We start from the raw sequence: 12,883 nt of genomic DNA, 5'->3' as shown, positions 1-12,883 counted from the left end.
TAACCCTTACCAAACATTCTTTAACTCTTACCAAACATTCTGTAACTCTGACCACACATTATTACCTACATATAGTTCTCCTATATGTAACCCTTACCAAACATTCTGTAACCCTTACCAAACATTTTGTAAATCTTACCAAATATTTTGTAACTCTTCCCAAGCATTCTGTAACTCTTCCCAAACATTCTGTAACTCTTACCGAGCATTAATACCTATCTATCATTATTCTATATGTAACCCTTACCAAACATTCTGTAACTCTTACTAAACATTCTGTAACTCTTACCAAACATTATTACCTACATATAGTTCTTCTATATATAACCCTTACCAAACATTCTGTAACTCTACACAAACATTCTGTAACTATTACCAATCATTCTGTAACTCTTACCAACATTATTACCTACATATAGTTATTCTATATGTAACCCTTACCAAACGTTCTGTAACCCTTTCCAAACATTCTGTAACTCTTACCATACATTCTGTAACTCTTACCAAATATTCTGTTCTTACAAAACCTTATTACCTACATATACTTCTTCTATAAGTAACCATTCCAAACATTCTGCAACCCTAACTAAACATTCTGTAACTCTTACCAAACATTATTACCTACATATTGTTCTTCTATATATAACCCTTACCATACATTCTATAACCCTTACCCAACATTCTGTAACTCTTACCAAACATTTTGTACCCCTTACCAAAAATTCTGTAACTCTTACCAAACATTCTGTAACTCTTACCACACATTATTACCTACATATAATTTTTCTATATGTAACCCTTACGAAACATTCTGTAATCCTTGCCAAACATTCTATAATTTTACCAAACATTGTTACCTAAATATACTTCTTCTATATTTAACCCTTACCAAACATTCTGTAACACTTACCAAACATTCTATCAATCTTGCCAAACATTCTGTAACTCTTACCAAACATTCTGTACCTCTAACCAAACATTTGGAAACTATTACCAGACATTCTGTAACTCTTAACAACATTACTACCTACATATAGTTCTTCTATATGTAACCCTTTCCAAACATTCTGTAACTTTTACCAAACATTCTGTAACTCTTCCCAAACATTCTGTAACTCTTACCAAGCATTATTTCCTACCTATAGTTATTCTATATGTAACACTTACGAAATATTCTTTAACTCTTACCAAACTTAATGTAACCCTTTATCAAACATTCTGTAACTCTTACTAAACATTCTGTAATCTTACCAAACTTTATGTAACTTTTTTTTACAAATTATTACCTGCATATAGTTCTTCTAAATGTAACCCTCACCAAACTTTCTGTAACCCTTACCAAACATTCTGTAACTCTTACCAAACATTATCAACTACATATATTTCTTCTATAATTAACCCTTGTCAAACATTCTGTAAACCTTACGAAATATTCTGTAACTCTTATCAAATATTGTGCAACTCCTACCAAACATTAGTACCAAAATATACTTCTTCTATATGTAACCCTTACCAAACATTCTGTAACTGTTACCAAATTTAATGTAACCCTTACCAAACGTTCTGTAACTGTTACCAAACATTCTGTAACTCTTAACAAACATTCTGTAACACTTATTAAACATTCTGTAACTCTTACCAAACATTCTGTAACACCTACCACACATTATTACCTACATATTGTTCTTATACATGTAACCCCCACCAAACATTCTGTAACTCTTCCCAAACATTCTGTAACTCTTACCGAACATTAATACCTATCTATCCTTATTCTATATGTAACCCTTACCAAACATTCTGTAACTCTTAGCAAACATTATTACCTACATATTGTTCTTCTATATATAACCCTCACCAAACATTCTGTAACTCTGATTAAACATTCTGTAACTCTTACCAAACATTATTACCTACATATAGTTCTTCTATATATAACCCTTACCAAACATTCTTAAACCCTTACAAAACATTCTGTAACTCTTACCAAACATTCTGTAATTCTTCCCAAACATTCTGTAACTCCTACCAAGCATTATTTCCTCCCTATAGTTATTTTATATGTAACACTTACCAAACATTCTGTAACTCTTACTAAACTTAATGTAACCCTTACCAAACATTCTGTAACCCTTACTAAACATTCTGTAATTCTTCCCAAACATTCTGTAACTCCTACCAAGCATTATTACCTACCTATAGTTACTCAATATGTAAAACTTACCAAATATTCTGGAATTCTTGCCAATTATTTTGTAACACTTAACAAACATTGTTACCTACATATATTTCTTTTATATGTAACCCTTACCAAACATTATGTAACCCTTACCAAACATTATGTAACACTTACCAAACATTCTGTAACCCTTACGAATCATGTTGTACCTATTAAACATTCTGTAACTCTTACCAACCATTCTATAACTCTTACCAAACATTCTACAACTTTAACCCAATATTATTTCCTACATATAGTTCTTCTATATGTAACCCTTACCAAACATTCTGGAAGTCTTAACAAACATTATTACCTAGATATAGTTCGTCTATATGTAACCCTTACCACACTTTTTGTAACCCTTACCAAACATTCTGTAACTATAATCACACATTCTGTAACTCTTACCAAATATTCTGTAACTCTTACCAAACATTATCACCTACATATAGTTCTTCTAAATGTAACAGTTACCAAACATACTCTTACCCACACCAAACATTCTGAAATGCTTACAAAACATTCTGTAACTCTTACCAAACATTCTGTAAATCTTACCAACATTCTGTAACTCTTACCAAACATCCTGTATCTCTTACCAAACATTCTATTAACTCTTACCAAACATTCTGCAATTCTAACCCAACTTTATTTTCTACATATAGGTCTTCTATATGTAACCCTTCCCAACTTTCTGTAACTCATTCCAAACATTCTGTAACTCTTACCACACATTCTGTAACTCTTACCAAATATTCTGTAACTCTTATCAAACATTATCAACTACAAATAGTTCTTCTGTATGTAATCGTTATCAAACATTCTCTTACCCTTACCAAACATTCTGAAACGCTTACCAAACATTCTGTAACTCTTACCAAATATTCTGTAATTCTTACCAAATATTCTATAACTCTTAACATACATTATTACCTACATATAGTTCTATATGTAACCATTACCAAATACTCTGTAACACTATGCAAACATTCTGTAAGGCTTACCAAACATAATTACCTACACATAGTTTTTCTATATATAACCCTTACCAAGCATTCTGTTTAACTCTCACCAAACATTGTGTAACTCTTACCAAACATTCTTTAAACCTTACAAAAGTTCTGTAACTCTTATCAAACATTCTCTAACTCTAACCACACATTATAACCTACATATAGTTTTTCTATATGTATCCCTTACCAAATATTCTGAAACCCTTACCAAACATTCTGTAACCCCTAACAATCATGCTGTAACCCTGACCAAACATTCTGTAACTGTTCCCAAACATTCTGTAACTCTTACCAAGCATTCTGTAACACTTACCAAACATTCTGTAATCCTTACCACACATTCTGTAACTCTTACCAAACATTATTACCTACATGTAGTTCTTGTATATGTAACACTTATCAAATATTCTGTAACCTTTACCAAACATTCTGTAATCCTTACTCAACATTCTATAATTCTTACCAAACTTTATGTGTCTCTTCCAAAACATTATGTAACTCTTACCAAGCATTCTTTAACCCTTACCAAACATTCTATAATTCTTACCAAACATTCGGTATCTCTTACCAAACATTATGTAACTCTTACCAAGTGTTCTTAAACCTTACCAAATATTCTGTAGCTCTTACCAAACATTCTGCCACTCTTACCACACATTCTGTAACTCTTATCAAATATTATTACCTACATATATTTTTTCTATATGTAACCCTTACAAAACATTCTGTAACTCTTACCAGACATTCTATTACTCTTACCAAACATTCTGTAACCCTTACCAAAAATTCTTTCACTCCTGCCAAACATTCTGTAACTCTTAATAAACATTCTGTAACTCTTACCACACATTATAACCTGCTTATAGATCTTCTATATGTAACCCTTACCAAACATTCTTTAATCCTTACCAAACATTCTGTAACCCTTACCAAACATTCTATAATTCTTACCAAACATTCTGTATCTCTTACCAAACATTATGTAACTCTTACCAAGCATTCTTAAACCTTACCAAATATTCTGTAGCTCTTACCAAACATTCTGTAACTCTTACCAATCATTCTATAACTCTTACCAAATATTATTACCTACATGTAGTTCTTCTATATGTAACCGTTAACAAACATTCTGTAACCCTTACCAAAGATTCTGTAACCCTTACCAAACATTCTGTAACTCTCACCAAACATTATTACCTACATATAGTTCTTCTATATATAACCCTTACCAAACATTCTGTACACCTTATGAAACATTCTATAACTCTTACCAACCATTCTGCAACTCTTACCAAACATTATTACCTACATATAGTTCTTCGATATGTAACCCTTACCAAACATTCTGTAACACTTACCAAACTTAATGTAACCCTTACCAAACATTCTGTAACTCTTACCAACCATTCTGCAACTCTTACCAAACATTATTACCTACATATAGTTCTTCTATATGTAACCATTACCAAACATTCTGTAACACTATTGACACATTCTGAAACTCTTACCAAACATTATTACCTACACATAGTTCTTCTATATATAACCCTTACCACACATTCTGTAACCCTTTACATTCTGTAACTCTTACCAAACATTCTGTAACCCTTACCAAAAGTTCTGTAACTCTTATCAAACATTCTCTAACTCTTACCACACATTACTAAATACATATAGTTCTTCTATATGTATCCCTTACCAAACATTTTGTAACCCTTACCAATCATGCTGTAACTCTTAACAAATATTCTGTAACTCTTCCCATACATTCTGTAACTCTTACCAAGCATTCTGTAACACCTACCAAACATTCTGTAATCCTTACCAAACATTCTATTATTCTTACCAAACTTTCTGTATCTCTTCCCAAATATTATGTAACTCTTACAAAGCATTTTTTAACCCTTACCAAACATTCTGTAGCTATTACCAAACATTCTGTAGCTCTTACAAAAGATTCTGTAACCCTTACCAAACATTATTACGTACATATAGTTCTTCTCTATGTAACCTTTACCAAACATTCTGTAACCCTTACGAAACATTCTATAACCTTTACCAAAAATTCGATAACTCTTACGAAATGTTCTGCAACTCTAATCCAATATTATTTACTACCTATAGTTCTTCTATATGTAAACTTTACCAAACATTATTTAACTCATACCAAATATTATTATCTAGATATAATTCTTCTATATGTAACCCTTGCCAAGCTTTCTGTAACCCTTGCCAAACATTCTGTAACTCTTACCACACATTATTACCTACATATAGTTCTTCTATATGTATCCCTTACCAAACATTTTGTAACCCTTACCAAACATTCTGTAAACCTTACCAATCATGCTGTAACTCTTACCAAACCTTCTGTAACTCTTCCCAAACATTCTGTAACTCTTCCCAAGCATTTTGTAACACTTAGCAAACATTCTGTAATCCTTACCAATCATTCTGTAACTCTTACCAAACAATCTGTAACTCTTACCAATCATTCTGTAACTCTTACCAAACATTATTATCTACATATAGTTCTTCTATATGTACGCTTACCAAACATTCCATAACCTTTACCAAACTTTATGTAACTCTTAACAAACATTATTACCTACTTAGAGTTCGTCTATATGTAACACTTACCAAACATTCTGTAACCCTTACCATACATTCTCTAACTCTTACGAAACATTATGCAACTCTAACCCAATATTATTTCGTACATATACTTCTTCTATATGTAACCCTTACCAAACATTCTGTTACTCTTACCAAACATTATTACCTAGATATAGTTCTTCTATATGTAACCGTTACCAAACATTCTGTAACCCTTACCAACCATTCTGTAACTCTTACCATACATTATAAACTACATATAGTTATTCTATATGTAACCCTTACCAAACTTTCTGTAACCGTTTCCAAACATTCTTTAACTCTTAACGAAATATTCTCTAATTATTACAAAACATTATTACCTAAATATAGTTCTTCTATACATAACCATTACCAAAGATTCTATAACCCTAAACAAACATTTTGTAACTCTTACTAAACATTATCACCTACATATAGTTCTTCTATATATAACCCTTAACCAACATTCTGTAACCCTTACCAAAAATTCTGTAAGTTTTACAAAACATTCTGTAACCCTTACCAAACATTGTGTAACCCTTATCAAACATTGTGTAACCCTTACCAAACATTGTGTAACCCTTACCACACATTATGTAACTCTTACCAAGTATTCTGTAACTCTTACCAAACTATTGCCTACATATAGTTCCTCTATATGTAACCATTACCAAAGATTCTGTAACCCTTACCAACCATTCTGTAACTCTTACCAAACATTATAACCTTCATATAGTTCTTCTATAGATAAACCTTATCCAACATTCTGCAATTATTACCAAACATTCTGTAACTCTTACCAAACATTCTGTAACTTTTACCAAACATTATTACCTTGATATAGTTCTTCTATATTTAACCCTTACCATACATTCTGATACCCTTATCAAACATTTTTTAACACTTACCAAACATTCTGTCACTCTTACCACACATTCTGTAATTCTTACCAAATGTTATTACCTACATATATTTCTTCTATATGTAACCCTTACCAAACATTCTGTAACCCTTACCAAACATTCTGAAACTCTTACCAAACATTCTATAACTCTTACCAAACATTCTGTAGCCTTACCAATCATTCTGTAACTCTTACCAAACATTCTGTAACTCTTTCCAAACATTCTGAAACTCTTACCAAACATTATCACCTACATATAGTTATTCTATATGTAACCCTTACCAAACATTTAGAAAATCTTATCAAACGTTCTGTAACCCTTTTCAAACATTCTTTAACTCTTACCATACATTCTGTAAGTCTTACCAAATATTCTGTAATTCTAACAAAACATTACTACCTACATATAGTTCTTCTATATGTAACCATTACCAAACATTCTGTAACTCTTATCAAACATTATCACCTACATACAGTTCTTCTATATATAACCCTTACCCAACATTCTGTAACTCTTACCAAACATTCTGTAACCCTTACCAAAAATTCTGTAACTCTTGCCAAACATTCTGTATCTCTTAACAAACATTCTGTAACTCTTACCACACATTATTACCTACATATAGTTCTTCTATATGTAACCCTTACCAAAAATTCTGTAACTCTTACCAAACATTTTGTAACTCTTACCAAATATTCTGTAACTCTTACCAAATATTCTGTAACTCTTACAAAACATTTGTACCTACATATAGTTCTTCTATATATAACCCTTATCAAACATTTTGTAACCCTTACCAAATTTCTGTAATTCTTACCAAATGTTCTGTAACACTTACCAAACATTCTGTAACTCTTACCAAATATTCTGTAACTCTTACTACACATTATTACTTACATATACTTGTTCTATATGTAACCCTTACCAAACGTTCTATAACCCTTATCAAACATTCTGCAACTCTTACTAAACATTCTGTAACTCTTACCAAACATTCTGTAACTCTTACCAAACATTCTGGAATCCTTACGAAACATTTTGTAACCCTTACCAAACATTCTGTCACTCTTACCAAACATTATTACCTACATATAGTTCTTCTATATGTAACCCTTACCAAACATTTTGTAACCCTTACCAAACATTCTGTAACTCTTAACACACATTCTGTAACTCTTACCAAACATTCTGTATGCCTTACCAAACATTCTGTAACCTTTATCAAACGTTCTGTAACTCTTACAAATATTCTGTAAATCTTACCAACCATCCTGTAACTATGACCAAACATTAGTATCTTCATATAGTTCTTCTATATGTAACCCTTATCAAACATTCTGTAATCCTCACCAAACATTATGTAACCCTTATCAAACATTCTGAAATACTTAACAAACATTATTACCTACATATATTTATTCTATATGTAATCCTTACCAAACATTCTATATCACTTACCAAATATTATTACCTACATACAGTTCTTCTATATGTAAACCTTACCTAACATTATTTATCCCTTACCAAACATTCTGTAACTCTAACCAAACATTCTGTAACTCTTACCAACCATTCTGTAACTCTTACCAAACATTATTATCTTTATATAGTTCTTCTATATGTAACCCTTACCAAACATTCTGTAACTCTTACCAAACATTCTGTAACCCTTACCAAACATTCTGTAATACTTACCAAACATTATTACCTACATACAATTATTCTATATGTAATCCTTACCAAACATTTTATAGCACTTAACAAACATTATTACTTACATATAGTTCTTCTATATGTAACCATTGCCAAACATTATGTAACTCTTACCAAAAATTCTGTAACTTTTACCAAACATTATTACCTACATATAATTCTTCTATAAGTAACCCTTACCAAACACTCTGTAACCCTTACCAAACACTCTGTAACTCTTACCATTCTTTATCCCTTACCAAACATTCTGTAACCTTTACCAAACATTCTGTAACTCTTACCAAACAAACATTCTGCAATTCTAACCCAACTTTATTTCCTACATAGAGTTCTTCTATATGTAACCCTTACCAAACTTTCTGTAACCCTTACCAAACATTCTGTAACTCTTTCCACAAATTCTGTAACTCTTACCAAATATTTTGTAACTTATACCAAACATTATTACCTACATATAGTTCTTCTATATATAACCCTTACCAAACATTCTCTAATCCTTACCAAACATTCTGTAACTCTTATCAAACATTAGTACCTACATATCATTCTTCTATATGTAACCCTTACAAAACATTCTGTCACTCTTTATAAAACATTCTGTAACTCTTAGGAAACATTACCTATAAATAGTTCTTCTACATGTAACCCTATCCAAACATTCTGTGACTCTTATCAACCATTCTGTAACTCTTACCAATTATTACCTACATATATTTCTTCTATATATAACCCTTACCAAACATTCTGTAACCCTTACCACACATTATATAACTCTTACCAAACATTCTGTAACTCATACCAAACTTTCTGTAACTCTTACCAAAAATTCTGTAACTCTTACCAAACATAATTACCTGTATGTAGTTCTTCAATAATTAACCCTTAGCAAACATTCTTTAGAACTTACCAAACATAATTACCTACATAGAGTTCTTTTATATGTAACACTTACCAAATATTTTCTAACCCTTACTGAACATTCTGTAACTGTTTTCAAACATTCTGTAACTCTTACCAATTTTTCTGAAACTCTTAGCAAACATTCTGTAACTCTTACCAACCATTCTGTAACTCTAAGCAAACATTAGTACCTATATATAATTCTTCTATATGCAACCCTTACCAAACATTCTGTAACTCTTACAAACATTCTGTAATTCTTACCAAACATTATTACCTATATATAGTTCTTCTATATGTAATCCTTACCAAACATTCTGTAACCCTTACCAAACATTCTGTAATCCATACCAAACATTCTGTAATACTTACCAAACATTATTACCTACATATACTTATTATATATGTAATCCTTACACCAAACATTCTATAGCACGTACCAAACATTATTACCTACATATACTTCATCTATATGTAACCTTTACCAAACTTTCTGTAACCTTTACAAAACATCTATATCTAACTTTTACCAAATATTCTGTATCCCTTTCCAAACATTCTTTCACTCTTACCAAACATTCTATAACTCTTACCAAACATTCTGCAATTCTAACCCAACTTTATTTCCTACATATAGTTCTTCTATATGTAACCCTTACCAAACTTTCTGTAATCCTTACCAAACATTCTGTAACTCTAAGCACACATTCTGTAACTTTTACCAAATATTCTGTAACTCTTACCAAACATTATTACCTACATATAGTTCTTCTATATATAACCCTTACCAAACATTCTGTACTCTTTACCAAACACTCTGTAGCTCTTACCAAACACTCTGTAGCTCTTACCAAACATTCTGCAACTCTTACCAAGCATTACTATCTACATATAGTTCTTCTACATGTAACCCTTACGAAACATTCTGTAATCCTTACCAAACATTCTGTAACTCTTACCAAACATTAGTACCTACATATAGTTCTTCTATATGTAATCCTTACCAAACATTCTGTAACTCTTACCAAACATTCTGTAACTCTTACTAAATATTCTGCAACTCTTACCAAAAATTATTACCTACATATAGTTCTTCTATATGTAACCATTACAACACATCCTGTAAAACTATCAAAACATTCTGTAACTCTTAACAAACATTCTGTAACACTTATTAAACATTCTGTAACTCTTACCAAACATTCTGTAACACCTACCACACATTATTACCTACATATTGTTCTTCTACATGTAACCCCCACCAAACAATCTGTAACCCTTACCAAACAATCTGTAACTCTTACCAAACATTATTACCTACATATAGTTCTTCTATATTTAACCCTTACCAAACATTTTCTAACTCTTACCAAACATCATTACCTAGGTAGAGTTCCTAATATATAACACTTACCAAACATTTTGTAACCCTTACCAAACATTATTACCAACATATAGTTCTACTACATGTAACTCTTTCTAAACCTTTTGTAACCCTTACCGAAAATTCTGCCACTCTTACCAACATTCTGTAACTCATACCAAAATTTCTGTAACTCTAACCAAACATTCTGTAACTCTTACCAAACATTGGTACCTACATATAGTTCTTCTATATGTAACCCTTACCAAACATTCTGTAACTCTTTCCAAACATTATTACCTACATATAGTTCTTCTATATGTTACCCTTAAAAAACATTCTGTAACCCTTACCAAACATTCTTTCACTCTTACTAAACATTCTATATCTCTTACCAAACATTACCACGTATATATATATTTCTTCTATATTTAACCCTTACCAAACATTCCATAACTCTTACCAAACATTATTACCTACATATAGTTCTTCTATATGTAACCCTTACCAAACATTTTGTAACCATTACCGAACATTCCTGTAACTCTTACCAAACATTATTTCCTATATGTAGTTCTTCGATATGTAATCTTTACCAAACATTCTGTAAGCCTTATCAAACGTTCTGTAACTCTCACAAACGTTCTTTAACTCTTACAAACATTATTATCTACATATAGTTCTTCTATATTTACCCCTTACCAAACATTTTGTAACTCTTACCAAACATTATTACCTACATAGAGTTCGTAATTTGAAACCCTTACCAAACATTTTGTTACTCTTACCAAATATTATAACCTACATATAGTTCTACTATATGTAACCCTTACTAAACATTTTGTAACCGTTACTGAAAATTCTGTCACTCTAACCAAACATTCTGTAACTCATACCAAAATTTCTGTAACTCTTACCAAACATTCTGTAAATCTTGCCTAACATTATTACTTGCATATAGTTCTCTATATGTTACCCTTAAAAAACATGCTGTAACTCTTACCAAACATGCTGTAACTCTTACCAAACATGTTGTATCCCTTATCAAACATTCTGTACACCTTACCAAACATTCTGTAACTCTTACCAAACATTCTGTAACTCTTACCAAACATTCTGTAACTCTTACCAAACATTGGTACCTACATATAGTTCTTCTATTCTATATGTTACCCTTAAAAAACATTCTGTAACCCTTACCAAACATTCTGTAAGTCTTACCAAACATGCTGTAACTCTTACCAAACATTCTGTATCCCTTATCAAACATTCTGTAAACCTTACCAAACATTCTGTAACTCTTACCAAACATTGGTACCTACATATAGTTCTTCTATATGTAACCCTTACCAAACATTCTGTAACTCTTTCCAAACATTATTACCTACATATAGTTCTTCTATATATAACCCTTACCAAACATTCTGTAACCCTCACCAAACATTCTATAACTCTTACCAAACATTCTATAACTCTTACCAAACATTCTGTATCCCTTACCAAACATTCTGTAACCCTTACAAAAAATTCTGTAACCCTTACCAAACATTCTGTAACTCTTACCAAACATCCTATAGCTCCTACCAAACATTCTGCAATTCTAACACAACTTTATTTCCTACATATAGTTCTTCTATATGTAACCCTTACAAAACATTATGTAACCCTTACCAAACATTCTGTAACTCTTACCAAACATTACCTACATAAAATTGTTCTCTATGTAACCCTTATCAAACATTCTGTAACCTTTACCAAGCATTCTGTAACTCTTACCAAACATTATTACCTACATATAATTATTCTCTATGTAACCCTTATCAAACATTCTGTAACCCTTACCAAACATTCTGTAACTCTTACCAAACATTATTACCTACATATAGTTCTTCTATATTTATCTTTAACAAACATTTTGCAACCCTTACTGAACATTCTGTAACTCTTACCAAACTTACTGTAACTCTTACCAAACGTTCTGTAACTCTTGCCAAACATTATTAACTGCATATAATTCTTCTATATGTAACCCTTACCAAACATTCTATAACTCTTACCAAACATTCTGTAACCCTTACCAAACATTCTGTAACTCTTACCAAATATTCTGTAATTCTTACTAAACATTATA

The sequence above is a fragment of the Chrysochloris asiatica genome, unplaced genomic scaffold (genome assembly GCF_000296735.1).
Source record: "Chrysochloris asiatica unplaced genomic scaffold, ChrAsi1.0 scaffold00235, whole genome shotgun sequence".
NCBI lineage: Eukaryota > Metazoa > Chordata > Mammalia > Afrosoricida > Chrysochloridae > Chrysochloris > Chrysochloris asiatica.
Note: the sequence above shows the minus strand (reverse complement) of the source record.